Source organism: Capsicum annuum, chromosome 2 (genome assembly GCF_002878395.1).
Source record: "Capsicum annuum cultivar UCD-10X-F1 chromosome 2, UCD10Xv1.1, whole genome shotgun sequence".
NCBI classification, from domain to species: Eukaryota; Viridiplantae; Streptophyta; class Magnoliopsida; order Solanales; family Solanaceae; genus Capsicum; species Capsicum annuum.
In genome coordinates this window covers 119,087,219-119,099,691 of record NC_061112.1, presented here as the reverse complement: position 1 = coordinate 119,099,691, position 12,473 = coordinate 119,087,219, and the positions used below count along the sequence as shown (strand labels likewise).

Below are 12,473 nucleotides of genomic sequence, written 5' to 3'. Positions count from 1 at the left end.
TTCATTTATGAGATGTTCTACAACTATTGCCTTAGAGGCAAGAGTTGTAGAACATCTCATAAATGAAAATATAACATGGTAGAGTTAACCTTGCAAGTGGGGCATAATTTGTAGTTTGAAAGTCCTTGAGTCATGTTTTGCCTCTAAGGCAATAGTTGTAGAACATCTCATAAATGAAAATATAACATGGTAGAGTTAACTCTTGCAAGTGGGGCATAATTTGTAGTTTGAAAGTCCTTGAGTCATGTTTTGCCTCTAAGGCAATAGTTGTAGAACATCTCATAAATGAAAATATAACATGGTAGTGTTAACTCTTGCACGTGGGGCATAATTTGTAGTTTGAAAGTCCTTGAGTCAAGTCTTACCTCTAAGACAAGAGTTGTATAGCATCTTGTAAATGAAAACATAATGTGGTAGAGTCAACTCTTGCCCGTGGGGCATAATTTGTTATTTGAAAGTCCTTGAGCTAAGTCTTGCCTCTAAGACAATAGTTGTAGAGCATTTCATAAATGAAAATATAACGTGGTAGAGTCAACTCTTATCCGTGGGGAATAATTTGTTGTTTGAAAGTCTCTGAGCTAAGTCTTGCCTATAAGACAATAGTTGTAAAATATCTCATAAATCAAAATACAATGTGATACTGTCGACTCTTGCCCATGAAACATAACTTGTTGTTTGAAAGTCCCTGAGCTAAGTCTTGCCTATAAGACAATAGTTGTAAAATATCTCATAAATCAAAATACAATGTGATACTGTCGACTCTTGCCCATGAAACATAACTTGTTGTTTGAAAGTCCTTGAGCTAAGTTCTGCATTTAAGACAATAGTTGTAGAACATCTCATAAATGAAAACATAACGTGGTAGAGTCAAATCTTGCTCGTGGGGTATAATTTATTGTTTGAAAGTCCATGAGCTAAGTCTTTTCTCTAAGGTAAGAGTTATAAAACATCTCATAAATCAAAATACAATGTGGTAGCGTCGACTCTTGCCCATGAAACATAACTTGTTGTTTGAAAGTTATAAGTCTTGTCTCTACAGTGTAGTAGTATCAACTCTTGCCCATGAAATATAGCTTATTGTTCGAAAGTCGTAAGTCTTGCCTTTATAATGTGATAGTGTTAACTCTTGCTCATGAGATGTAACTTGAATGAAAAAAATCAAAGAAAAGAACAAAAATAATAAAAATTGTAGGAAAAAAAAAGAAAATGAAGAAAAATATTAAAAAAATAAAAATCAAAGAAAATGTAGAAGTTGAGAGAGAATAGGAAAAAAAAGAAAAATTAAATTAAAAAAAAGTCGAGAAAATTTTAAAAATAAAAAAATCAAAGAAAAGTAAAAAAAATATTTTTATAAAAGTAGACGTTGAAAGGTGTAAAGAAAAAAAAGCAAGGGTTGAGAAAACTAAAAAGAACAAAAAAAATAGGAAAGAAAAAAAAGTTGAGAGGAAAAAGAAAAAAAGTAAGAGTTGAGAAAATTAAAAATAAAAAGAAAAGAGAAAAAATAAAAATTAAATTAAAATTAAAAAGAGAAAAAAAATAAAAGTTGAAAGATATAAAATATGGAGTTGTTATTCATTATGAGGATCATTTATGTAATTTACTCTATTGATCAAGGATAATTTTATCCAAAAAAATATTAATTAATAGGTAAAGGTTATTTTAAGAAAACTTTTTTATTTGAGGCTAAAATTTAAAAGTCACTCCAATTTGAATCTATTTTTTAGATTCACCCGATAGTTCCAGCCTATAAGCTACACTGTCAATCTTGGCCACCACTTTGTAAGGCCCATAGAACTTAGAGCTAAGCTTCAAGTTTTTCCTCAAGCTACATTTAACGTTTCAATCTTGTTTAGCTGTTATAATAAAAAATATGTAAAATTAAAAAAAATATGAACAAAAAAAAAGTTCAAATATTAGTATCATTTTCCTAGTGAGATTATAAAACAATGGATGTGCATTATTTAAATATAATTATTTTCTTTGAATTAGATATTCGTAAATGAAATTTAGTGTGTGCATTACATTAATAATGATTACCATAAATTTTTTGATAATTTATTTTGTACATACTCCCTCCATTTTATTTTAGTTGACTCTCTTTCTAAAAATATTTGTTTCAGTTTAGTTATCTGTTTGATGAAATCAAGAGGATTTTAATATGTTCTTCCAATAATACCCTTATCATTAAATGACTAAACAAGTTATATATATTCAAATTTATATTTTCAAAGAATAATTAATAAGGTTAATTTGGTAAAATAGATTCCTAATAAATATTTTTCTTAATGAGTGTGCTAAGTGCAAAGGGGTCAATTAATACAGAATAGAGAGAGTAATATATTCTTACAAAATGCCATTACATAATATTTGATTATACTATTATAAAAAGGTATTAGATAGAATATACCGCTATTGTTATAGAAAAATAAAATATAAATTGAAAACTCAAAATCAAGTCGTTAGTAGTGAAGTGCTGACCGTATTATATATTCTTTTGTTGTTTTCCTTACGTCTTCTGGTTTTTTCTCCGCTCTCCAGTTGCGTCCATGTTAAACCTGTCAAATAGGTCGGGTTGACCCAGCCCGACATGGCCCGATTTAACTCAATCCGATCAACACATGAGCTGTAGAATATCAAATTTTGGACTGAGTTATATTTTGGGCCCAATTAACTCGACCCGAATCAAAACCGATCCTGGCTCGTCGGTTAATCGGACCGGCCCGATTAAGCTTTTAAAAAAAAAGATTTTTTTAAGAAAATGGCCGTTGGGTCCAACGATTATATGATTGTTGGGCCCAACGGCTATATGATCGTTGGGAGCCCAAAACGACTATAATGGCCATTTTTAATTTAAAAAAAAATCAATTAAAATACTTTTTTAAACCCCAAAAAAATTCTATAAATACCCTACACTTTTAAATCATTTTCCACATAATTTTTCATTCTCTCTCAAATCTCAATTGTCAATTCTCAACTATTCTATATATTTCCTAAAGTGCTCACTTTAATTTTTAAATTTTGTGATGATAAAGTACGAGTGGAAGTTTCTAAATTCACAACCTTCGGATACTTTCAAAATTTGGTATTGTCGTTCCATCTCTTACTTTTAATTTTTAACTAACGTATTAATTATTGAATATTTAATTTTATTATATTGGTGTATTTTGAATTTTTTTAATTTAATTTATATTATGGATAAATTAAGAAACCTCGCCACTAAAGGTGTAAAATTTTTTTGTCCCGGAAGTGGTAGTGGTAGTAAAAAATAAATTACTAGAGGTAGAGGTACTTCAACTAATAGATATACATGTGTGCCTCCGCCTCCGGTACCGCCACTACCAGAAATTCGCTATTTTCTGACTGAAAATTTCCGACTAAAAAAAATAGTCGAAAATTTCCAACTACTTCAGTCGGAAATCATTTTCATTAATTTTTTTTTACAAAATATTTTTCTAATACTATTTGTGATAAAAACAGTCCGAATATTTGGTGACAATTTTGGAAAATATATATTCCGACTGTTGTAGTCGGAAATATAAATAACTAAATAAATATATTAATAAATATATAATCAGTACCAATGTATTTTCGCCTGCTGTAGTCGAAAATACTAAAACCTAAATAAATATATGACTAAATATATAATCATACCAAATTAAATAATTATTTAAATAAATTATTACCAATATTTTTTTGACCACTGTAATCGTAAAAATAAATTATCAATTAAATAAATTATAAAATATATATTTCTGATCATTGTAGTCAGAAATATAAATAATAAAATAAATTAATTATTAAATATATGTTTCCCACCACTGTACTCGGAAACATAAATAATCAAATAAATAAATTATTAAATATATATGTCTGATCATTGTAGTCGAAAATATATTTAGATAAATTATTACCAATATATTTTCGACCAATGTAGTCGAAAAAATAAATAATTAAATAAATGAATTATTAAATATATATTTTCGACCACTGTAGTCGAAAATATAAATAATCAAATAAATAAATTATTAAATATATATTTCCGACCACTGTAGTCGGAAATATAAATAATCAAATAAATCAATTATTAAATATATATTTCCGACTACTGTAGTCGGAAATACTAATAACTAAATAAATATATGAATAAATATATAATCATACTTTTATACATAAAATTAATAATTAATTAAATATAATAAAAATATTTCCGATTGTAGTCGGAAATATTATAAATAATTAAATATATTAAATTTATTTTCGACGGAACTAGTCGAAAATCTATATTTAATTATTAAATAATATATATACGATATAAAATAAACATATTAACACTTTTACATTTCTCTAACTGTCGTCTCTCTCTCTCAACCCTAGTTCTTTCTCAAAAATACATAATCAAAACCCTAGTTCACAATCTCAGACAGAAAATACCGCAAATCGGCGGTTTGAAGGCGACGGCGACTTGGTGATGACGACGACGGTGAGTTGGTGGTAACGGCGATGGCGAGTTGGAGGTTTGTTGTCTTTCTTCTATATCGAAACCTCTTCTGATGAAAAAATATACTATTTATATATGATTAAAATTATTTTTATGTATATAGTAAGTATTGATCCCTCTACAACTAATTTTTCTCCAAATATTGAATCCTTTTAATTGAAATTTTGGGTTGATAAGAAAATTAATTTTGTTCTTAGCGTCGTTTCAGTCCTTAGTTATGCCATTTATGAATTTAATAGACTGGTTGTTATATGTACCGAAGCTGAAGTAAAATGAGTTGGATAGCTTAAAAGTAGAAATTGTCCTAAATAATTGTTGTTCTCTGTTACAGGATTTGACTAAGTAATATCTTAATTTTCAGATATTGTTTTTCATTAGTAAGTCAATAGCTAGGTTTATCTGGTGTGTTTACAAATTGGATGGTTCTGTTTTTGTGGAAGTTCTAGTCCATCTTGGTTCTTCTTGTATGAGTGACCTTGTTCGAGAGTTGTAAGATGGTATGATGTTGATCTTGAATGGTATAAAGTTGCTGCTAGCTTTACTAAGCCGGTGATAATATTTCAATGGAAAGCCAATGAAGTTGATTATCCACAGTGAAAGAATAAAAGAGGTTCAACAAATCAACACTTTTTTGTTCTGGATGTGCTATATTGTCTTGTTGATTTGTTTACAGTGTATATTGTATGGCCGCCCATTTGCAGAGCCGTAGACTCGTGAACTTGGGAAAGCGAGTTGTTAATTAGATCAGCTATGCTGGTGCTAGAACTACTGCTAACTCACCTTCCCTCTCTGTCAGGTATACTTTGTGCTTTGCTTTTTTCCTTCTACCATTTTACGTTGGCTATTCAGTTTTTGTTTTGTAGTTCATTTGATCGTATAGATGAGCTTAATGTTAGATAAGTATTGGTTTACTTAGTATATTTTGCGGTTTTTGGTTGATTTCAGAGTGATTCTTGGATGACTAATGGTACTACTGCTTTTGCTTGGCTTGATGAATTCATGGTTCATTAAAAGATTTTAGATTGTTTGCAAAATTGTTGTTGAAACTCTTTGTACTGAGTGTCACTGCTGACACATTCATAGAATCCTTCAAGGGTTTATTCAAGACTCCATTTTGGGATTGGGATTAGTATAATTTTGAACTTGCTGTGAAGAATTAGGGAAAAAGTAAGAGTAAATAGAAGAGAAAAGAGATCTATAAGATGCATCAGAAAAAGTATCACTTCTACTTCCACCTCTACTACTAGTACTACTACTACTTAAAGAGAAAATATTAGTGAACCATGGAGAAGAAGGGTTAGGAGAAGGACTAAAAGCCAAGAAGAAAGTAACAAGAATAAAAACAAACATGAAACCATATGCACAAGTTACAGTTCTTTTAGTTTTCGGAAAAGAGAAATGAGTTTTCAGTTCAGTAATGAGTGTTTTCCCACCATTAACAGGTGTATATTTTGTTGTATCAGCCATGTCTTCCTGGCGAGAAACACAATGTATAGATAAAAGTGAATATCAACAATGTAAAGGTGCATCAGCCAATCATCCTTAAATGAGTTTCATGTCAGTTAATTCCCAGAAAGTCATGCACAAAGTGTATTCTATTTATTCTAAAAAAAAAGATAAAGAGTTGGAGCATTGGCCACTCTTACATCATCTTTAAAAGTTTTTTCTTGTCATTCACTTCTCCATTGAGGATAAATTGGGTTCCTATAAAAAATGAAATGGAATATATGCAGTTACCAAGAGGGGGAAAAGAATATTGTAAAATTTAGAAAATGCAACAAGGTAAAGACCTTTCCATCAGAAAATGCAACAAGTAAGCCTTTCTTTGCAATCTTATCAAGTTCTTTTTTGGGAAAGTAGAGTGTATGCAGACCCTACCCGATTGAGAGTTCTTTTCTGAAATACCTTCGACTCAAGTAACACTTAACGAACTAAGGGTATGGTTAATAAAGTGATAGTTTCTGTTTTGCTTCATATGTTTGTATCTTGGTGACTAAGAATGCTTTTTGGATGAAAAAATAATTTTTTAGAGCAACATACTGTAGTCCGGGCATTCTAATGCCTGTAATCTACTATGGATTTGGTGGTGTATCTGAACTTTAAATGAGAAGTGTAAAATTGAAAGTAAAGTACTGCACAGTAGTTTGGCTTATATGTTATATTAGTTGTAGGGCAAAAAATAGTAGAATAGTTGAAAAGTTGGTTTAGTAGAGAAAACATCACATTAGACTTGAGTTGTTTTAGTGGTTTAATGAATTTGAATTCCTGAAAGTTGAATATAAACTGAATACTATCAAGTTTGCTTATCGTGGATATTTACATGCTAGTCATAAGCTCCATTTGCTTATCAGGATAATTATGTATGACTGTCCATACAGTAAAGTCTATGTAAATCTTACCACTACCTCGCGGGTGTGGTGTAGTTGTTTCCGAAGATTCTCAGTTCAATTGAAAAAAATCTAAGTAATTGTTCTAGACTCTCAAGTTACCTAAAAGATGACCGATGGTAATTGAAGGAAAGGGACATGATATCTGCTATAACATGTTAAAATATAACATGGACAAGTGCACTAGAAAAGCTAGAAACAATCCCTGATGGTCATGTCATTCAAAAACTCAAAATGAGTTTCGACTCAAACTGTGATTCCCTTAATTTTTGCTGCTTTTCCAATTCCCTCATCTTCCTTAACCTCCTCTCTTCCTCAGGCAGTTTCTACCACTTTTGGCTTTGGATTTCAATTCACATGTGGTGGTTAGTTCATACTTGCATTATCTCTTTTTCTAAAATTTTGCAGGAATATGAAAATAGGGGGAAAGAGCCCACTTTTCTTAAGGTCTACGAAGAGACGCATACGAAGAAAAAAAAAGGACGGTATAAACTATGAAAGAAATGGAAGCGATGAAAAAGCAAATTGTGGAATTGACGCAGTAATATGCAGCTAACGATACTAAATTTGCTAAATTTGAGGAGTTGGTTAAGAAACACGTGCCTCAAGTATTTCATGATGAGGAAGATAGTGAATCTGATGATAGCTAGAATGTAGTTATTATTCTTGTTTTTGGTTGTGACATTTAGAGTTTAATCTATTTGATTTGATGTTTGTTTTGGGTGTTCTAAAGTGGTTGTATTTATCAATTTTTGTCGTGTTTGATCCTATTGTGAAAAATACATTAGTTATGTTGTTTATAATCTGAGAGCAGTGTAAGCTAATGCAAGATTTAATTATATAATTACTGGGTGAATATTTTTATTGATTATTAAATAATTATTTATTAGCTTTCCGACTACAGTGGTTGGAATAATTATAATTATTAAATATTTATTTATTAAATTTTCAACTACAGTAGTCAAAATAATTAAAATTATTAAATATTTATTTATTAAATTTTCGACTGCAGTGGTCGGAATAATTAAAATTATTAAATAATTATTTATTAAATTTTTTACTACAGTAGTCAGAATAATTAAAATTATTAAATAATTATTTATTAAATTTTCGACTATAGTAGTCAGAATATTTATAAGTATTAAATAAATATTTATTAAATATCCGACTAGAGTAGTCAGAAATTTTTGACTACTGTAGTCGAGAATATTTTTTCGACAAGCTATATTTCGACTATCATCAAGCAGTCAAAAAGTAGTCGGAACTACCTTATTTTCCGACTACATTGATCGGTGAAAATTTAATGTTTTCTTGTAGTGTGCTTAGTCAATCTTTTGAGGAAGAAATATGTGTAGGTGCTCACAATATGGATTATGTAAAAGCTTGGAAAAATTTTGATATAGAAGAAGAAAATGAAGTAGATGCGGTTAATTTAGATGAAGATGATGAAAATATTGGTGAGACACCCGCAGTAGAAAATGCAAATGTTAGATCTGAATCGATCAATCTCCCTCTCCGTCCTCCCCGTGCCCCAAGAGCTCGTAAAACAACTAGTATTGCATGACAATTTTTTGAACGTATATCAGATATTAAGGTGCAATACAATATTTGTCAACAAATATATAAGTATAAAAGAGGAGGCAAGCAAGAGGGTACATGTACGTTAATGAGACATATAAGTAATAATTACGGAAGGGAGTTAAGAATTGCACAAGGTGATACGGATGTTGGTGGGCCAACACAAACTAGAATGGACCCAGCGACCGGTCAGGTAATGAAGAAGTATAATAAATTGGGGACCGGGAAGAAATATCAAAAACGATAGCGTGGATTGTTTGCCTTTTAGTTTCCCTTCTTCTGATGCCTTTATTCATTATATTCAAATAATTTATAATCCTATGTTTAATGGTATTTCTAGAAGTACTTGTCGGACCGATATTTTTAAACTCCATTCACAATATTATTTTTATTTGTCAACACTGTTAAAAAATATTCAATGTAGAATGTCTCTAACTTCTGATCTTGGTCGTGCTGTAAATAAAAATGATTATTTAATCATTACTTGTCACTGGATAGGTAGTAATTTTGTTATGCAAAAACGTATTCTTGCTTTTTTGTATGATGAAGATCGTAAACATACTGGAGATTTTATTGTTGATTCGATTACTATAATTGTAGAATTTTATGGTATTGAAAATAAAATCTTATGTATTGCTTTTGATAATGCTTCTAACAACAAGACTGTTATAACAAAATTAAAATCTAAGCTATCTCCGCCGTTACCTGAAATTTTTCATGTTAAGTGTGCTTGCCATATATATAATTTAATTGTAAGAGATGGTCTCGAGTTTTTTTAGCTTTATATTGAAAAAATTTGGATTGTCGTTGATTTTATTCAAGGAAATAATCGTAGAAAAAGAATTAGAGACTTTAAACTTAAATGTGAACAAAATGGACTTGCACCGATATTGATGCCTGAAGAATGTAATACTAGATGGAATGCTACGTATGATTTTTTAAAAACTTGTCATAAATATAGAGTTCCTATTACGCTATCTTTTAACCAACATTGTGGTTCATTTGCTGATTCTGCCCACTTCATGCTACATGATTCTAATTGGGCTGTAATTAATGATCTTGTTAAGTTTTTGGAAAAAAATTACATAGCTACAGTTGAATTTTTCGTTGCTTATTATCCTAATATTTGTAATATTTTGGCATATATAGCCCATATTTCTGATTTTCTCAAAGAATATAAAAATAAAGAAGGTTACAAAAAAGTTGTTGGTGCCATATTTGCGAAATTTTAAAAATATTTTTTTTCAATTCCCCCTATTTACTTGGTTGGTGCTATGCCAAATCCGTGCATGAAATATACTACTATGTGCCACTTTAGTACTCTTATTTATGCTAACTTACAGATAAATACTAACAATGATTCTGATGATGAAAAACAAGAACAACTTGATTTGTGGACGGCTATGGCAGATGCAAATGCTTTCATAAATAAATTATATAACCACTATGCTAATTTATTTGATTTAGCTGTACCGATAAATATCACTCCATCTGTCGCTCCTCATCCCCTCGAGGAGCCATCATCTTCTAAAAGGCTGGCACATAGTGGTTTTCCTGATTATTTTTATGATTTACCTTGTTAGAACAGTGTTGAGGAGGGAGCTTACACAATAACTTATTGGGAAGAGCTGAAGTATTATCTCCGAACGCCGATAAAGGATTGCAGACGACGGATCAACGCGTTGCACTGATGGAAGAATAATGAAATACAATATCCCGTGCTTTCAAGATTAGCTAGAGATATCTTGAATGTTCCAATGTTAACCATTGCATCAGGGAGCATTTTTAGTCAGAGACGACAACAGCTTGGAAACACCGACCCTCATTGGAAAGCAATGTAATGAATGTTCTAGTTTGCCTTAGAGATTAGATTATAGCAGAACGAAGAAATCAAGGAATGGAAGCAGAGCCGAACGACGAGCAGAGATTTGAAGAAATCATGACTTTACGGGAGAACTCAGCAGAATCAAGTCCAATGCATGATTTTGCCCCCGCTGACTTTGACTATCCTATGCAAGTTCCCGTTAATATTAACATGAATGAGTTGAAAATGATAAAAAATTTATAGATTTTTCATTCATGTAAATTATGAATTTTGGAGTATTTTGCAATCAATACAATTCAACATTCATTCACTTATTAGTCCTTACTTTGTAACTTTTTTTCATTTAATGATTTACTACGTGGGAATACACTGGGTTTGTTGTTGTTGTTGCTGACTATATTACTAATTTACTATCAGTATTACTAATTTACTATATTAAGTAGCATATGTTTTATTTAAAGTGGTACGTATATTGAATGGTACGTATATATGTGTATATATTTTCTAAAGTAGTATATATTTAACGTATATATGTGTATATATTTTATAAATTAATATATATAACTATATATATAGTGTGTGTATATATTGTAGTATATATATATATTGTAGTATATTTTATTTTAAATATAACATACATATTGAATGGTACGTATATATGTGTATATATCTTCTATAGATGTATATATATAACTTATACATGTGTATATGTTTTATAAATTAGTATATAACTATATATAGTGTGTGTGTATATATTGTAGTATATATATTGTATTGTAGTATATGTTTTATTTAAAGTAGTATATATGTATTGAATGGTACGTATATATGTGTATATATCTTCTATAGACGTATATATCTCACGTATATATGTGTATATGTTTTATAAATTAGTATATACCTATATATATATTGTGTGTATATATTGTAGTATATATATATATATATTGTAGCATATTTTATTTAAAGTAGTACATATATATTGAATGGTACGTATATATGTGTGTATATCTTCTATAGACATATATATTTAACTTATACATGTGTAAGTGTTTTATAAATTAGTATATAGCTATATATAGTGTGTGTGTGTATATTGTAGTATATATATATATATATATATTGTAGTATATGTTTTATTTAAAGAAGTACATATATTGAATGGTATGTATATATGTGTATATATCTTCTATAGATGTATATATTTAACGTATACATGTATATATGTTTTATAAATTAGTATATAACTATATATAGTGTGTGTATATATTGTAGTATATTTTATTTAAAGTAGTACATTTATATTGAATGGTACGTATATATGTGTATATATCTTCTATCGACGTATATATTTAACGTATACATGTGTATATGTTTTATGAATTAGTATATAACTATCTATATAGTGTGTGTATATATTGTAGTATATTTATTTAAAGTAGTACATATATATTGAATGATACATATATATGTGTATATATCTTCTATAGACATGTATATTTAATGTATACATGTGTATATGAATTAATATATAACTATATATATATTGTGTGTGTATATTGTAGTATATATATATATTATAGTATATGTTTTATTTAAAGAAGTACATATATTGAATGGTACGTATATATGTGTATATATCTTCTATAGATGTATATATATAACTTATACATGTGTATATGTTTTATAAATTAGTATATAACTATATATATAGTGTGTGTGTATATTGTAGTATATATATTGTATTGTAGTATATGTTTTATTTAAAGTAGTATATATATATTGAATGGTACGTATATATGTGTATATATCTTCTATAGACGCATATATTTAACATATGCATATTTTATAAATTAGTATATAACTCTATATATAGTGTGTGTATATATTGTAGTATATTTTATTTAAAGTAGTATATTTATATTGAATGGCACGTATATATATGTATATATCTTCTATAAACGTATATATTTAACGTATACATGTGTATATGTTTTATAAATTAATATATATAACTATATATATAGTGTGTATATATATTGTAGTATATTTATTTAAAGTAGTATATATATATTGAATGGTACGTATATATGTGTATATATCTTCTATAGACGTATATATTTAACATATACATGTGTATATGTTTTATAAATTATTATATATATCATTATATTGCAGTATATAT

At 28.7% G+C, this 12,473-nt stretch overlaps 1 long non-coding RNA gene across 4 annotated transcripts; it reads left to right on the top strand.

The window, feature by feature from the left end:
• Window positions 1-4,313: 4,313 nt before the first annotated feature.
• LOC124895969 lies at window positions 4,314-7,729 on the top strand. Of its 4 annotated transcripts, XR_007052262.1 has the most exons (4): window positions 4,336-4,514; window positions 4,860-5,108; window positions 5,200-5,294; window positions 7,294-7,729. It is a non-coding gene; the product is annotated as an uncharacterized LOC124895969 (long non-coding RNA). The 4 variants fall into 4 exon arrangements; XR_007052264.1 differs by lacking the exon at window positions 4,860-5,108 and having other exon boundaries at window positions 4,314-4,514; XR_007052263.1 differs by having other exon boundaries at window positions 4,892-5,294.
• Window positions 7,730-12,473: the final 4,744 nt, after the last annotated feature.